The 15434-nt window shown below is 41.4% G+C and overlaps 11 non-coding genes across 11 annotated transcripts; all 11 read right to left on the bottom strand.

Annotated features, from left to right (window-relative positions):
- Positions 1–1448: 1448 nt before the first annotated feature.
- TRNAS-AGA (transfer RNA serine (anticodon AGA)) lies at positions 1449–1530 on the bottom strand. The gene has a single exon. It is a non-coding gene; the product is annotated as a tRNA-Ser (tRNA).
- Positions 1531–3178: 1648 nt separating this feature from the next.
- TRNAS-AGA (transfer RNA serine (anticodon AGA)) lies at positions 3179–3260 on the bottom strand. The gene has a single exon. It is a non-coding gene; the product is annotated as a tRNA-Ser (tRNA).
- A 1497-nt stretch (positions 3261–4757) lies between these two features.
- TRNAH-GUG (transfer RNA histidin (anticodon GUG)) lies at positions 4758–4829 on the bottom strand. The gene has a single exon. It is a non-coding gene; the product is annotated as a tRNA-His (tRNA).
- A 1281-nt stretch (positions 4830–6110) lies between these two features.
- On the bottom strand, positions 6111–6192 carry TRNAS-AGA (transfer RNA serine (anticodon AGA)). The gene has a single exon. It is a non-coding gene; the product is annotated as a tRNA-Ser (tRNA).
- Positions 6193–7845: 1653 nt separating this feature from the next.
- Positions 7846–7927, bottom strand: TRNAS-AGA (transfer RNA serine (anticodon AGA)). The gene has a single exon. It is a non-coding gene; the product is annotated as a tRNA-Ser (tRNA).
- Positions 7928–9568: 1641 nt separating this feature from the next.
- Positions 9569–9650, bottom strand: TRNAS-AGA (transfer RNA serine (anticodon AGA)). The gene has a single exon. It is a non-coding gene; the product is annotated as a tRNA-Ser (tRNA).
- A 1497-nt stretch (positions 9651–11147) lies between these two features.
- On the bottom strand, positions 11148–11219 carry TRNAH-GUG (transfer RNA histidin (anticodon GUG)). Its single transcript has one exon. It is a non-coding gene; the product is annotated as a tRNA-His (tRNA).
- A 1281-nt stretch (positions 11220–12500) lies between these two features.
- Positions 12501–12582, bottom strand: TRNAS-AGA (transfer RNA serine (anticodon AGA)). The gene has a single exon. It is a non-coding gene; the product is annotated as a tRNA-Ser (tRNA).
- A 294-nt stretch (positions 12583–12876) lies between these two features.
- TRNAH-GUG (transfer RNA histidin (anticodon GUG)) lies at positions 12877–12948 on the bottom strand. Its single transcript has one exon. It is a non-coding gene; the product is annotated as a tRNA-His (tRNA).
- A 1286-nt stretch (positions 12949–14234) lies between these two features.
- TRNAS-AGA (transfer RNA serine (anticodon AGA)) lies at positions 14235–14316 on the bottom strand. The gene has a single exon. It is a non-coding gene; the product is annotated as a tRNA-Ser (tRNA).
- A 295-nt stretch (positions 14317–14611) lies between these two features.
- TRNAY-GUA (transfer RNA tyrosine (anticodon GUA)) lies at positions 14612–14683 on the bottom strand. The gene has a single exon. It is a non-coding gene; the product is annotated as a tRNA-Tyr (tRNA).
- Between the last annotated feature and the right edge of the window lie 751 nt (positions 14684–15434).

Here is a 15434-nt window from a genome sequence, read left to right on the forward strand (position 1 = left end):
TGTTTTTAATAGACATTTTACAAAAACACCTGGTACATTTGGTAATTCTGTAAAAGAAAAACCCAACTGCTGTGACATTGCCAACCACAATGCCATGACTCGGATTCGTACCGAGGTTGCTGCAGCCACAACGCAGAGTACTAACCACTATACGATCACGGCGAGCTACTTGGGATCAATAACATACAGTGACATGGAGAATTTATAATTCGAAACACTCAGGGAACTCCAGTGATAGGCTGAATGTGTTCATTGCTTCCTCATTCCTTATACAAAGGCTTTGTCTCCTCAGTGGTTGATAGGCTGAAACCGTTTCCTGGCCGCCTGCTTGTAAACTGCCAGAAGTCAAAGATCACACATACACTTGTGGGCCTGTGATGGGACACCAATGCAGAGAAACACACCTGGCGCAGATCTTCTGTTTTGTCTATTAGACCTGCATCTCCCCTGTACCTCCTCAAGCCATCTGTATGTGAAGCAAGAAAAAGTTAAGGAGCGGTCCATCTACACTTTTATAGGGAGGATGCTGCCGTGAGCTCCTCCCAGCTAATCACACAAACAGCAGTAAAGCAAGATAACTACACAGTTAGGGGGGACTGCATGGTTAGGTTTTTGAGGAATTATTGAAACTGACCTCAGTGACCCATGATCAGAGCTGTGGCTAATGACTGCGCGCCCAATTATGATGAAGCAAGCACCATGGCTCGTAGGGGCCCCACAACACGCTTTTCTTAGCTCATTGAATTAAAGTATAAACCTCTGCCATGTATGAGTGGTAAAGGCTTGTTAATTTGGTTGCTTTTCCAATTCACGTCTGACAACAAGATGAAGGAACATTGGGGCATCAGAAGCTTTGGAAAGTAGCCACCAACCTCAGAGAAAGAGAGAAAGAGGGAAAAGGCAGTATGAAGTGTGGAGAAAACAGCAGCAGGTACAAGGAGCTCAAATGAGATTAATTGCGCCTAAATAGAGCACATAAAGGAACAGTTACAAATCTAAGAAAAGGGAAAGAAAGACTAGGAAAAAAACACGGAAAGAGCCTGTAGATAAAATTCTCTTCCTGGGACAGCAGGCTAAGAGAAATTACACAGGGAGCAGTTAAGCTTGTAACACGGGGAGAATAGAAAAGAAAATGCAGTTTTATGAAGTGTGTTTGCCTAATCCAGCAAGCACTTTTGTTTTATTTTTCTATTTGCTTCTTTTATTGGTAAAGTAAGTTTCAAGTGCATCAATGGTATGACTGAGAGAGCCAGGGTATAATAATTTGAAGTGTTTGCACCAGCGCTAATGTAGGACGAGAGTTATAGCAAAGATATGAAAGGGGTAGCGATAATAAATATGTGAAAGGGCAATAGTGACACCAAAATAAGCCACCTATTTATAAAACTGACATGGAAGAAATTCTAAAGGTTAACTTCTGAAATTGTAGCCGATGTTAAAAAGCTTCTTGTTGTTGGCAGGATTTGAACCTGCGCGGGGGGACCCCAATGGATTTCTAGTCCATCGCCTTAACCACTCGGCCACAACAACTAACTGTAAGTTTTGTGCAAATAATCTGTATGAAAGTTTTCAAGGTGTGCCACAGCAAATTCCTGATATCCTGCAATGCACTTTTTAAAAATAATGTTTTTTTCAGCAGGCACATTCTCTCCTAAAAACAAAAATAAGGCTACATCTTATAATCATGTGTGTTTAAATAATTTGTCAGTAGATCGTTTAAATATTTTAAAGGATCTGTTTTTAATAGACATTTTACAAAAACACCTGGTACATTTGGTAATTCTGTAAAAGAAAAACCCAACTGCTGTGACATTGCCAACCACAATGCCATGACTCGGATTCGTACCGAGGTTGCTGCAGCCACAACGCAGAGTACTAACCACTATACGATCACGGCGAGCTACTTGGGATCAATAACATACAGTGACATGGAGAATTTATAATTCGAAACACTCAGGGAACTCCAGTGATAGGCTGAATGTGTTCATTGCTTCCTCATTCCTTATACAAAGGCTTTGTCTCCTCAGTGGTTGATAGGCTGAAACCGTTTCCTGGCCGCCTGCTTGTAAACTGCCAGAAGTCAAAGATCACACATACACTTGTGGGCCTGTGATGGTACACCAATGCAGAGAAACACACCTGGCGCAGATCTTCTATTCTGTCTATTAGACCTGCATCTCCCCTGTACCTCCTCAAGCCATCTGCATGTGAAGCAAGAAAAAGTTAAGGAGCGGTCCATCTACACTTTTATAGGGAGGATGCTGCCGTGAGCTCCTCCCAGCTAATCACACAAACAGCAGTAAAGCAAGATAACTACACAGTTAGGGGGGACTGCATGGTTAGGTTTTTGAGGAATTATTGAAACTGACCTCAGTGACCCATGATCAGAGCTGTGGCTAATGACTGCGCGCCCAATTATGATGAAGCAAGCACCATGGCTCGTAGGGGCCCCACAACACGCTTTTCTTAGCTCAATTAAAGTATAAACCTCTGCCATGTATGAGTGGTAAAGGCTTGTTAATTTGGTTGCTTTTCCAATTCACGTCTGACAACAAGATGAAGGAACATTGGGGCATCAGAAGCTATGGAAAGTAGCCACCAACCTCAGAGAAAGAGAGAAAGAGGGAAAAGGCAGTATGAGGTGTGGAGAAAACAGCAGCAGGTACAAGGAGCTCAAATGAGATTAATGGCGCCTAAATAGAGCACATGAAGGAACAGTTACAAATCTAAGAAAAGGGAAAGAAAGACTAGGAAAAAAACACGGAAAGAGCCTGTAGATAAAATTCTCTTCCTGGGACAGCAGGCTAAGAGAAATTACACAGGGAGCAGTTAAGCTTGTAACACGGGGAGAATAGAAAAGAAAATGCAGTTTTATGAAGTGTGTTTGCCTAATCCAGGAAGCACTTTTGTTTTATTTTTCTATTTGCTTCTTTTATTGGTAAAGTAAGTTTCAAGTGCATGAATGGTATGACTGAGAGAACCAGGGTATAATAATTTGAAGTGTTTGCACCAGCGCTAATGTAGGATGAGAGTTATAGCAAAGATATGAAAGGGGTAGCGATAATAAATATGTGAAAGGGCAATAGTGACACCAAAATAAGCCACCTATTTATAAAACTGACATGGAAGAAATTCTAAAGGTTAACTTCTGAAATTGTAGCCGATGTTAAAAGTTTCTCGTTGTTGGCAGGATTCGAACCTGCGTGGGAAGACCCCAATGGATTTCTAGTCCATTGCCTTAACCACTCGGCCACAACAACTGACTGTAAGTTTTGTGCAAATAATCTGTATGAAAGTTTTCAAGGTGTCCCACAGCAAATTCCTGGTATTCTGCAATGCACTTTTTTAAAATAATGTTTTTTTCAGCAGGCACATTCTCTCCTAAAAACAAAAATTGCATGAGTATATCTCTAGTTTGGAAAAGGATACGCTTTCATGCATACTCTCATGTGGCACTCAAGTTTTTGGGACCCTATTGCACTCTGTTTTCGTGCTGCTTTTAGTCTATGGCCCATATTACAGAAGTCTACCATCTTTGAGTATTTGAGGCTCCTTTGTAAGTGCTTTATCTTTTTTACTTGAAGAGATATATAATAAAGGGGTCAGGGAAAGATTGCATTTATGGAAGATAAAAGAAGGCACACTTGTCTCACCAAATGCCGTAGAGAAACCTGATGTTTTACTCATGTTATCCTTAGTTTGTTTTTGTTAGACCTTGCATTCTTAAGGTGGCCTCAACCCTACCTTATTGCTTTTCACCTACGCATTTTGCTGTATCTTTTTGTTGGCCTTAGGACTCTGATCACTTTATTGCTACTAATCAGTGCTGAAGTGCACGTGCTTCTTCCCTAATCATGTGTGTAATTGGAGTATACCTGACTGACAGATTTCATTGACTTGAAAGCCCCTTGTAAAGTGGTATACCATATACCCAGGAACTGATTGTGCCGCCCAAAAAAGTATCATTTCAAACCTGTCTCAAGCCTGCTACTGCAGTGCCTGTGCTGCAGTGTACTGCCACTTCGACTTGCCATTTAAAACTACTTGCCAAGCCTTAAACTCCAATTTTATTACATATAATTAACCAAAAGGTAGGCCCTAGGTAGTCCTAGGGGCATCATGCTATGTAAGTAAAAGGTAAGACATGTACTGTGGTAGTTTGCATGTCCTGGTAGTACAAAACAGTCTATTACATTTTTCACTACTGTGAGGTCTGCCCCTCTCATAGGTTAGCATTGGGTATTCCCTTATACTTTTTGGGGGGTAATTCCATATCAGAGAGGAGAAGCTTTATTTATTGATTGATAAATCCTATTTACTGGTGAGGTTGGATTTAACTTTACTATTTCATAAATGCCATTGTTAGAGAGTGAGCATTTCTCTGCACTTACTGCTCTATTTGCCTGAAAACCTGTCTCCAATTGACGTCTGGATTGGGCTGCGAGACAGCTACATTTGTGCATTCCCTCTAGACAGCCACAACACAGGTCACTCAACTGCAACTGCATTCATCTGAATTCTGATTGGCATGGGGGAGAGCTCCATTCCCCCACCTCAAATAGGTTCAAGAACGATAATTTATGTCAGTAGGTACAATATAGCTACATCTTATAATCATGTGTGTTAAAATAATTTGTCGTTAGATCGTTTAAATATTTTAAAGGATCTGTTTTTAATAGACATTTTACAAAAACAACTGGTACATTTGGTAATTCTGTAAAAGAAAAACCCAACTGCTGTGACATTGCCAACCACAATGCCGTGACTCGGAGTCGAACCGAGGTTGCTGCGGCCACAACGCAGAGTACTAACCACTATACGATCACGGCTAGCTACTTGGGCTCAATAACATACAGTGACATGGAGAATTTGTAATTCGGAACACTCAGGGAACTCCTGTGATAGGCTGAATGTGTTCATTGCTTCCTCATTCCTTATACAAAGGCTTTGTCTCCTCAGTGGTTGATAGGCTGAAACTGTTTCCTGGCCGCCTGCTTGTGAACTGCCAGGAGTCAAAGATCACACATACACTTGTGGGCCTGTGATGGGACACCAATGCAGAGAAACACACCTGGCGCAGATCTTCTATTCTGTCTAGTAGACCTGCATCTCCCCTGTACCTCCTCAAGCCATCTGTATGTGAAGCAAGAAAGAGTTAAGGAGCGGTCCATCTACACTTTTATAGGGAGGATGCTGCCGTGAGCTCCTCCCAGCTAATCACACAAACAGCAGTAAAGCAAGATAACTACACAGTTAGGGGGGACTGCATGGTTAGGTTTTTGAGGAATTATTGAAACTGATCTCAGTGACCCATGATCAGAGCTGTGGCTAATGACTGCGTGCCTAATTATGATGAAGCAAGCACCATGGCTCGTAGGGGCCCCACAACACGCTTTTCTTAGCTCAATTAAAGTAGAAACCTCTGCCATATATGAGTGGTAAAGGCTTGTTAATTTGGTTGCTTTTCCAATTCACGTCTGACAACAAGATGAAGGAACATTGGGGCATCAGAAGCTTTGGAAAGTAGCCACCTACCTCAGAGAAAGAGAGAAAGAGGGAAATGCAGTATGAGGTGTGGAGAAAACAGCAGCAGGTACAAGGAGCTCAAATGAGATTAATGGCGCCTAAATAGAGCACATAAAGGAACAGTTACAAATCTAAGAAAAGGGAAAGAAAGACTAGGAAAAAAACACGGAAAGAGCCTGTAGATAAAATTCTCTTCCTGGGACAGCAGGCTAAGAGAAATTACACAGGGAGCAGTTAAGCTTGTAACACGGAGAGAATAGAAAAGAAAATGCAGTTTTATGAAGTGTGTTTGCCTAATCCAGCAAGCACTTTTGTTTTATTTTTCTATTTGCTTCTTTTATTGGTAAAGTAAGTTTCAAGTGCATGAATGGTATGACTGAGAGAGCCAGGGTATAATAATTTGAAGTGTTTGCACCAGCGCTAATGTAGGACGAGAGTTATAGCAAAGATATGAAAGGGGTAGCGATAATAAATATGTGAAAGGGCAATAGTGACACCAAAATAAGCCACCTATTTATAAAACTGACATGGAAGAAATTCGAAAGGTTAACTTCTGAAATTGTAGCCGATGTTAAAAAGCTTCTCGTTGTTGGCAGGATTTGAACCTGCGCGGGGGGACCCCAATGGATTTCTAGTCCATCGCCTTAACCACTCGGCCACAACAACTGACTGTAAGTTTTGTGCAAATAATCTGTATGAAAGTTTTCAAGGTGTGCCACAGCAAATTCCTGATATCCTGCAATGCACTTTTTAAAAATAATGTTTTTTTCAGCAGGCACATTCTCTCCTAAAAACAAAAATAAGGCTACATCTTATAATCATGTGTGTTTAAATAATTTGTCAGTAGATCGTTTAAATATTTTAAAGGATCTGTTTTTAATTGACATTTTACAAAAACACCTGGTACATTTGGTAATTCTGTAAAAGAAAAACCCAACTGCCGTGACATTGCCAACCACAACGCCGTGACTCGGATTCAAGCCGAGGTTGCTGCAGCCACAACGCAGAGTACTAACCACTATACGATCACGGCGAGCTACTTGGGCTCAATAACATACAGTGACATGGAGAATTTATAATTCGAAACACTCAGGGAACTCCAGTGATAGGCTGAATGTGTTCATTGCTTCCTCATTCCTTATACAAAGGCTTTGTCTCCTCAGTGGTTGATAGGCTGAAACCGTTTCCTGGCCGCCTGCTTGTGAACTGCCAGAAGTCAAAGATCACACATACACTTGTGGGCCTGTGATGGGACACCAATGCAGAGAAACACACCTGGCGCAGATCTTCTGTTTTGTCTATTAGACCTGCATCTCCCCTGTACCTCCTCAAGCCATCTGTATGTGAAGCAAGAAAAAGTTAAGGAGCGGTCCATCTACACTTTTATAGGGAGGATGCTGCCGTGAGCTCCTCCCAGCTAATCACACAAACAGCAGTAAAGCAAGATAACTACACAGTTAGGGGGGACTGCATGGTTAGGTTTTTGAGGAATTATTGAAACTGACCTCAGTGACCCATGATCAGAGCTGTGGCTAATGACTGCGCGCCCAATTATGATGAAGCAAGCACCATGGCTCGTAGGGGCCCCACAACACGCTTTTCTTAGCTCATTGAATTAAAGTATAAACCTCTGCCATGTATGAGTGGTAAAGGCTTGTTAATTTGGTTGCTTTTCCAATTCACGTCTGACAACAAGATGAAGGAACATTGGGGCATCAGAAGCTTTGGAAAGTAGCCACCAACCTCAGAGAAAGAGAGAAAGAGGGAAAAGGCAGTATGAAGTGTGGAGAAAACAGCAGCAGGTACAAGGAGCTCAAATGAGATTAATTGCGCCTAAATAGAGCACATAAAGGAACAGTTACAAATCTAAGAAAAGGGAAAGAAAGACTAGGAAAAAAACACGGAAAGAGCCTGTAGATAAAATTCTCTTCCTGGGACAGCAGGCTAAGAGAAATTACACAGGGAGCAGTTAAGCTTGTAACACGGGGAGAATAGAAAAGAAAATGCAGTTTTATGAAGTGTGTTTGCCTAATCCAGCAAGCACTTTTGTTTTATTTTTCTATTTGCTTCTTTTATTGGTAAAGTAAGTTTCAAGTGCATCAATGGTATGACTGAGAGAGCCAGGGTATAATAATTTGAAGTGTTTGCACCAGCGCTAATGTAGGACGAGAGTTATAGCAAAGATATGAAAGGGGTAGCGATAATAAATATGTGAAAGGGCAATAGTGACACCAAAATAAGCCACCTATTTATAAAACTGACATGGAAGAAATTCTAAAGGTTAACTTCTGAAATTGTAGCCGATGTTAAAAAGCTTCTCGTTGTTGGCAGGATTTGAACCTGCGCGGGGGGACCCCAATGGATTTCTAGTCCATCGCCTTAACCACTCGGCCACAACAACTAACTGTAAGTTTTGTGCAAATAATCTGTATGAAAGTTTTCAAGGTGTGCCACAGCAAATTCCTGATATCCTGCAATGCACTTTTTAAAAATAATGTTTTTTTCAGCAGGCACATTCTCTCCTAAAAACAAAAATAAGGCTACATCTTATAATCATGTGTGTTTAAATAATTTGTCAGTAGATCGTTTAAATATTTTAAAGGATCTGTTTTTAATAGACATTTTACAAAAACACCTGGTACATTTGGTAATTCTGTAAAAGAAAAACCCAACTGCTGTGACATTGCCAACCACAATGCCATGACTCGGATTCAAACCGAGGTTGCTGCAGCCACAACGCAGAGTACTAACCACTATACGATCACGGCGAGCTACTTGGGATCAATAACATACAGTGACATGGAGAATTTATAATTCGAAACACTCAGGGAACTCCAGTGATAGGCTGAATGTGTTCATTGCTTCCTCATTCCTTATACAAAGGCTTTGTCTCCTCAGTGGTTGATAGGCTGAAACCGTTTCCTGGCCGCCTGCTTGTAAACTGCCAGAAGTCAAAGATCACACATACACTTGTGGGCCTGTGATGGTACACCAATGCAGAGAAACACACCTGGCGCAGATCTTCTATTCTGTCTATTAGACCTGCATCTCCCCTGTACCTCCTCAAGCCATCTGCATGTGAAGCAAGAAAAAGTTAAGGAGCGGTCCATCTACACTTTTATAGGGAGGATGCTGCCGTGAGCTCCTCCCAGCTAATCACACAAACAGCAGTAAAGCAAGATAACTACACAGTTAGGGGGGACTGCATGGTTAGGTTTTTGAGGAATTATTGAAACTGACCTCAGTGACCCATGATCAGAGCTGTGGCTAATGACTGCGCGCCCAATTATGATGAAGCAAGCACCATGGCTCGTAGGGGCCCCACAACACGCTTTTCTTAGCTCAATTAAAGTATAAACCTCTGCCATGTATGAGTGGTAAAGGCTTGTTAATTTGGTTGCTTTTCCAATTCACGTCTGACAACAAGATGAAGGAACATTGGGGCATCAGAAGCTATGGAAAGTAGCCACCAACCTCAGAGAAAGAGAGAAAGAGGGAAAAGGCAGTATGAGGTGTGGAGAAAACAGCAGCAGGTACAAGGAGCTCAAATGAGATTAATGGCGCCTAAATAGAGCACATGAAGGAACAGTTACAAATCTAAGAAAAGGGAAAGAAAGACTAGGAAAAAAACACGGAAAGAGCCTGTAGATAAAATTCTCTTCCTGGGACAGCAGGCTAAGAGAAATTAGACAGGGAGCAGTTAAGCTTGTAACACGGGGAGAATAGAAAAGAAAATGCAGTTTTATGAAGTGTGTTTGCCTAATCCAGGAAGCACTTTTGTTTTATTTTTCTATTTGCTTCTTTTATTGGTAAAGTAAGTTTCAAGTGCATAAATGGTATGACTGAGAGAACCAGGGTATAATAATTTGAAGTGTTTGCACCAGCGCTAATGTAGGATGAGAGTTATAGCAAAGATATGAAAGGGGTAGCGATAATAAATAGGGCAATAGTGACACCAAAATAAGCCACCTATTTATAAAACTGACATGGAAGAAATTCTAAAGGTTAACTTCTGAAATTGTAGCCGATGTTAAAAGTTTCTCGTTGTTGGCAGGATTCGAACCTGCGTGGGAAGACCCCAATGGATTTCTAGTCCATTGCCTTAACCACTCGGCCACAACAACTGACTGTAAGTTTTGTGCAAATAATCTGTATGAAAGTTTTCAAGGTGTCCCACAGCAAATTCCTGGTATTCTGCAATGCACTTTTTTAAAATAATGTTTTTTTCAGCAGGCACATTCTCTCCTAAAAACAAAAATTGCATGAGTATATCTCTAGTTTGGAAAAGGATACGCTTTCATGCATACTCTCATGTGGCACTCAAGTTTTTGGGACCCTATTGCACTCTGTTTTCGTGCTGCTTTTAGTCTATGGCCCATATTACAGAAGTCTACCATCTTTGAGTATTTGAGGCTCCTTTGTAAGTGCTTTATCTTTTTTACTTGAAGAGATATATAATAAAGGGGTCAGGGAAAGATTGCATTTATGGAAGATAAAAGAAGGCACACTTGTCTCACCAAATGCCGTAGAGAAACCTGATGTTTTACTCATGTTATCCTTAGTTTGTTTTTGTTAGACCTTGCATTCTTAAGGTGGCCTCAACCCTACCTTATTGCTTTTCACCTACGCATTTTGCTGTATCTTTTTGTTGGCCTTAGGACTCTGATCACTTTATTGCTACTAATCAGTGCTGAAGTGCACGTGCTTCTTCCCTAATCATGTGTGTAATTGGAGTATACCTGACTGACAGATTTCATTGACTTGAAAGCCCCTTGTAAAGTGGTATAGCATATACCCAGGAACTGATTGTGCCGCCCAAAAAAGTATCATTTCAAACCTGTCTCAAGCCTGCTACTGCAGTGCCTGTGCTGCAGTGTACTGCCACTTCGACTTGCCATTTAAAACTACTTGCCAAGCCTTAAACTCCAATTTTATTACATATAATTAACCAAACGGTAGGCCCTAGGTAGTCCTAGGGGCATCATGCTATGTAAGTAAAAGGTAAGACATGTACTGTGGTAGTTTGCATGTCCTGGTAGTACAAAACAGTCTATTACATTTTTCACTACTGTGAGGTCTGCCCCTCTCATAGGTTAGCATTGGGTATTCCCTTATACTTTTTGGGGGGTAATTCCATATCAGAGAGGAGAAGCTTTATTTATTGATTGATAAATCCTATTTACTGGTGAGGTTGGATTTAACTTTACTATTTCATAAATGCCATTGTTAGAGAGTGAGCATTTCTCTGCACTTACTGCTCTATTTGCCTGAAAACCTGTCTCCAATTGACGTCTGGATTGGGCTGCGAGACAGCTACATTTGTGCATTCCCTCTAGACAGCCACAACACAGGTCACTCAACTGCAACTGCATTCATCTGAATTCTGATTGGCATGGGGGAGAGCTCCATTCCCCCACCGCAAATAGGTTCAAGAACGATAATTTATGTCAGTAGGTACAATATAGCTACATCTTATAATCATGTGTGTTAAAATAATTTGTCGTTAGATCGTTTAAATATTTTAAAGGATCTGTTTTTAATAGACATTTTACAAAAACAACTGGTACATTTGGTAATTCTGTAAAAGAAAAACCCAACTGCTGTGACATTGCCAACCACAATGCCGTGACTCGGAGTCGAACCGAGGTTGCTGCGGCCACAACGCAGAGTACTAACCACTATACGATCACGGCTAGCTACTTGGGCTCAATAACATACAGTGACATGGAGAATTTGTAATTCGGAACACTCAGGGAACTCCTGTGATAGGCTGAATGTGTTCATTGCTTCCTCATTCCTTATACAAAGGCTTTGTCTCCTCAGTGGTTGATAGGCTGAAACTGTTTCCTGGCCGCCTGCTTGTGAACTGCCAGGAGTCAAAGATCACACATACACTTGTGGGCCTGTGATGGGACACCAATGCAGAGAAACACACCTGGCGCAGATCTTCTATTCTGTCTAGTAGACCTGCATCTCCCCTGTACCTCCTCAAGCCATCTGTATGTGAAGCAAGAAAGAGTTAAGGAGCGGTCCATCTACACTTTTATAGGGAGGATGCTGCCGTGAGCTCCTCCCAGCTAATCACACAAACAGCAGTAAAGCAAGATAACTACACAGTTAGGGGGGACTGCATGGTTAGGTTTTTGAGGAATTATTGAAACTGATCTCAGTGACCCATGATCAGAGCTGTGGCTAATGACTGCGTGCCTAATTATGATGAAGCAAGCACCATGGCTCGTAGGGGCCCCACAACACGCTTTTCTTAGCTCAATTAAAGTAGAAACCTCTGCCATATATGAGTGGTAAAGGCTTGTTAATTTGGTTGCTTTTCCAATTCACGTCTGACAACAAGATGAAGGAACATTGGGGCATCAGAAGCTTTGGAAAGTAGCCACCAACCTCAGAGAAAGAGAGAAAGAGGGAAATGCAGTATGAGGTGTGGAGAAAACAGCAGCAGGTACAAGGAGCTCAAATGAGATTAATGGCGCCTAAATAGAGCACGTAAAGGAACAGTTACAAATCTAAGAAAAGGGAAAGAAAGACTAGGAAAAAAACACGGAAAGAGCCTGTAGATAAAATTCTCTTCCTGGGACAGCAGGCTAAGAGAAATTACACAGGGAGCAGTTAAGCTTGTAACACGGAGAGAATAGAAAAGAAAATGCAGTTTTATGAAGTGTGTTTGCCTAATCCAGCAAGCACTTTTGTTTTATTTTTCTATTTGCTTCTTTTATTGGTAAAGTAAGTTTCAAGTGCATGAATGGTATGACTGAGAGAGCCAGGGTATAATAATTTGAAGTGTTTGCACCAGCGCTAATGTAGGACGAGAGTTTTAGCAAAGATATGAAAGGGGTAGCGATAATAAATATGTGAAAGGGCAATAGTGACACCAAAATAAGCCACCTATTTATAAAACTGACATGGAAGAAATTCTAAAGGTTAACTTCTGAAATTGTAGCCGATGTTAAAAAGTTTCACGTTGTTGGCAGGATTAGAACCTGCGCGGTGAGACCCCAATGGATTTCTAGTCCATCGCCTTAACCACTCGGCCACAACAACTGACTGTAAGTTTTGTGCAAATAATCTGCATGAAAGTTTTCAAGGTGTGCCACAGCAAATTCCTGATATCCTGCAATGCACTTTTTAAAAATAATTTTTTTTCAGCAGGCACATTCTCTCCTAAAAACAAAAATAAGGCTACATCTTATAATCATCTGTGTTTAAATAATTTGTCGTTAGATCGTTTAAATATTTTAAAGGATCTGTTTTTAATAGACATTTTACAAAAACAACTGGTACATTTGGTAATTCTGTAAAAGAAAAACCCAACTGCCGTGACATTGCCAACCACAATGCCGTGACTCGGATTCGAACCGAGGTTGCTGCGGCCACAACGCAGAGTACTAACCACTATACGATCACGGCAAGCTACTTGGGCTCAATAACATACAGTGACATGGAGAATTTATAATTCGGAACACTCAGGGAACTCCTGTGATAGGCTGAATGTGTTCATTGCTTCCTCATTGCTTATACAAAGGCTTTGTCTCCTCAGTGGTTGATAGGGTGAAACCGTTTCCTGGCCGCGTGCTTGTGAACTGCCAGAAGTCAAAGATCACACATACACTTGTGGGCCTGTGATGGGACACCAATGCAGAGAAACACACCTGGCGCAGATCTTCTATTCTGTCTATTAGACCTGCATCTCCCCTGTACCTCCTCAAGCCATCTGTATGTGAAGCAAGAAAAAGTTAAGGAGCGGTCCATCTACACTTTTATAGGGAGGATGCTGAAGTGCGCTCCTCCCAGCTAATCACACAAACAGCAGTAAAGCAAGATAACTAGACAGTTAGGGGGGACTGCATGGATAGGTTTTTGAGGAATTATTGAAACTGACCTCAGTGACCCATGATCAGAGCTGTGGCTAATGACTGCGTGCCCAATTATGATGAAGCAAGCACCATGGCTCGTAGGGGCCCCACAACACGCTTTTCTTAGCTCATTGAATTAAAGTATAAACCTCTGCCATGTATGAGTGGTAAAGGCTTGTTAATTTGGTTGCTTTTCCAATTCACGTCTGACAACAAGATGAAGGAACATTGGGGCATCAGAAGCTTTGGAAAGTAGCCACCAACCTCAGAGAAAGAGAGAAAGAGGGAAAAGGCAGTATGAGGTGTGGAGAAAACAGCAGCAGGTACAAGGAGCTCAAATGAGAATAATGGCGCCTAAATAGAGCACGTAAAGGAACAGTTACAAATCTAAGAAAAGGGAAAGAAATACTAGGAAAAAAACACGGAAAGAGCCTGTAGATAAAATTCTCTTCCTGGGACAGCAGGCTAAGAGAAATTACACAGGGAGCAGTTAAGCTTGTAACACGGGGAGTATAGAAAAGAAAATGCAGTTTTATGAAGTGTGTTTGCCTAATCCAGCAAGCACTTTTGTTTTATTTTTCTATTTGCTTCTTTTATTGGTAAAGTAAGTTTCAAGTGCATGAATGGTATGACTGAGAGAGCCAGGGTATAATAATTTGAAGTGTTTGCACCAGCGCTAATGTAGGACGAGAGTTATAGCAAAGATATGAAAGGGGTAGCGATAATAAATATGTGAAAGGGCAATAGTGACACCAAAATAAGCCACCTATTTATAAAACTGACATGGAAGAAATTCTAAAGGTTAACTTCTGAAATTGTAGCCGATGTTAAAAAGTTTCTCGTTGTTGGCAGGATTTGAACCTGCGCGGGGAGACCCCAATGGATTTCTAGTCCATCGCCTTAACCACTCGGCCACAACAACTGACTGTAAGTTTTGTGCAAATAATCTGCATGAAAGTTTTCAAGGTGTGCCACAGCAAATTCCTGATATCCTGCAATGCACTTTTTAAAAATAATGTTTTTTTCAGCAGGCACATTCTCTCCTAAAAACAAAAATAAGGCTACATCTTATAATCATGTGTGTTTAAATAATTTGTCGTTAAATCGTTTAAATATTTTAAAGGATCTGTTTTTAATAGACATTTTACAAAAACGACTGGTACATTTGGTAATTCTGTAAAAGAAAAACCCAACTGCCGTGACATTGCCAACCACAATGCCGTGACTCGGATTCGAACCGAGGTTGCTGCAGCTACAACGCAGAGTACTAACCACTATACGATCACGGCAAGCTACTTGGGCTCAATAACATACAGTGACATGGAGAATTTATAATTCGAAACACTCAGGGAACTCCAGTGATAGGCTGAATGTGTTCATTGCTTCCTCATTCCTTATACAAAGGCTTTGTCTCCTCAGTGGTTGATAGGCTGAAACCGTTTCCTGGTTGCCTGCTTGTGAACTGCCAGAAGTCAAAGATCACACATACACTTGTTGGCCTGTGATGGGACACCAATGCAGAGAAACACACCTGGCGCAGATCTTCTATTCTGTCTATTAGACCTGCATCTCCCCTGTACCTCCTCAAGCCATCTGTATGTGAAGCAAGAAAAAGTTAAGGAGCGGTCCATCTATACTTTTATAGGGAGGATGCTGCCGTGAGCTCCTCCCAGCTAATCACACAAACAGCAGTAAAGCAAGATAACTACACAGTTAGGGGGGACTGCATGGTTAGGTTTTTGAGGAATTATTGAAACTGACCTCAGTGACCCATGATCAGAGCTGTGGCTAATGACTGCGCTCCCAATTATGATGAAGCAAGCACCATGGCTCGTAGGGGCCCCACAACACGCTTTTCTTAGCTCATTGAATTAAAGTATAAACCTCTGCCATGTATGAGTGGTAAAGGCTTGTTAATTTGGGTGCTTTTCCAATTCACGTCTGACAACAAGATGAAGGAACATTGGGGCATCAGAAGCTTTGGAAAGTAGCCACCAACCTCAGAGAAAGAGAGAAAGAGGGAAAAGGCAGTATGAGGTG

This window comes from Lissotriton helveticus, chromosome 12, assembly GCF_964261635.1.
Source record: "Lissotriton helveticus chromosome 12, aLisHel1.1, whole genome shotgun sequence".
NCBI classification, from domain to species: Eukaryota; Metazoa; Chordata; class Amphibia; order Caudata; family Salamandridae; genus Lissotriton; species Lissotriton helveticus.